Source organism: Drosophila ananassae (genome assembly GCF_017639315.1).
Source record: "Drosophila ananassae strain 14024-0371.13 chromosome 4 unlocalized genomic scaffold, ASM1763931v2 tig00000061, whole genome shotgun sequence".
In the NCBI taxonomy this organism is placed as follows: domain Eukaryota; kingdom Metazoa; phylum Arthropoda; class Insecta; order Diptera; family Drosophilidae; genus Drosophila; species Drosophila ananassae.
Window position 1 is genome coordinate 2,485,504 of NW_025319038.1, and position 1,995 is coordinate 2,487,498.

The following is a 1,995-nucleotide window of genomic DNA, read 5'->3' on the forward strand; positions in this document are numbered from 1 at the left end:
AATTGAACAAGCTAAAACATAAAATTGAATCTACACCGAAATAACGGACTTTTTTTCTAAAATCGTTTCCAATGTTAAAATTTGATTCTCAAATCCATCTTAAGAAGCATTTATAAAATGACAAAATATTGGTATTATTAACTATTAACACACCCTATTCATACATGCATCCTAATCACATTATTAATCCAACAAACAGTGCAAACTTTTAAACTTAGTGTGCTTTATTTTTGTTTTTTTGTTAATTTATACCTTCAATCACCAAGAGGTTAATCTCAAAGATCACCCAAAATATTTCGCAAAAAAAGCCCTCGCATTTTCTTTTCTAGGCCTTCTGTATACCTATATAAGTACAGCAATCACAGTTTCACGAGTAGAAACAAGCAGATGAGATAATCTTGCATGAAGCCTTACACACAGGCATCTGCGCATATCATAGAAACACATTCGTCTAAACACGCGTATGTATATGTGTAATTTCATGTATATGTACATGAAATTACTTCTCCATTTTTGTAACCATAACATTTTTTCTCAAATATTTTAAAGCAACTTCTTCATGTTCTCCACTAGCAATTGTTTTCTCCCAATCCATATTTTTTTCTTTTGACTATAAATACATATATTTACATCCATACACATATACTCAGACGCTTGCTGTATACGATAATAAGAACGAGGACGTGTATGCTCTGTTTTTTAATGAAACTCAACCCACTCAAGTGGCGGCTTAAGTTCCAGAATGCCGAAAGGAAAAGGGGCGAAACATCTAATGGCAGAAAGAGGCATAACTGCCTGGATGGTGGGGAAGTGGGTGGTTGATGACGGCGGGAATGAGAAAATGCGCTTGGTATCCACAGGGGCGGCATACCCTGTCAGATTATGTTTAAACAGAAGCGGTGCAAATGAGTGTCAGACAAAACAAAAAAAACAATATGAACACTTTAAGAGATCGTTTTAAAATTTATAAGGAAAATGTAAATAAATGTTTAAACCTAGTACTTAAAACTCTATGTTGATTGCCTGCGTCAGAATCGCAAAAAAATTATAAAACTGATCGGAGTATATTTAAATTTTTTTAATAAAACCAAGAAGTCTAATTTCGTACATATGAATATATATGAATAAATACAAAAAAAGGTATTAAATTAAACCATAATATAAATTTATTACACAGATGTGTTAAAACTGCAAAAAAAAGTGTTATACAGACTTCAATCTATCAAAAAACATATTTGAAATATGTTCTGTCAGATAACGAGCGCCATCTACGTTAATATTTAGTGGCTTGATCGCTCTAAAAAGTATTCAACACGAGATGGCGCATTTCATTGCAAAACTGAATGATCGCTCAAATAAAAGGAAGAACCGCAATTATAAATAAATTGAGTTATAGGTCGAGTAAACGTATCGGACGAAAAACAAAAACGAATAAAATTTACAACGGCAGTGAGAATTTGCGGAAACGACAAAATGTAGCAGTTCAAAGATGTGGCAGCATAAGAAAATTGCATTATTAAAATGGTCTTCCCCCAAAAGTAGACTATGGTTTCCAGGTCCATTTTTAAAATTGATTATATTTTTGATGCATACATTTCGGCGACTGTACTTTTTCGTTTTGAGAGAAAAATGCCTTAGAAAGACAGAAAAGATAACAAAAAAGCTAGCCACACTACAGTTAAGGAGCTGAGGCAGAGTAATGAAAAAATCGTGTGCCGCAAGAAAAACGCACGAGCAAGTAAGGCAGAAATAGTAGCTGGGCGGAGCTAAGTTTCAGAAGTCAAGCCAATCCCCGGACTGAGAGTAGTATCCCATGTGTAGCCCCTGCCTTTCGTCTGTGCGCGAGTTTTTATATCATCAGAGCAAAAAGTTTTCGCTTATTTTTTATATCATGATTCTCATTTTCAATGCTAGTCCATTCACAAAAACTAGACAAATAAGCAGGAATATTTTCAAAATGTGTGATGCAAAAATGATTACTCCTTGGTACAAGCC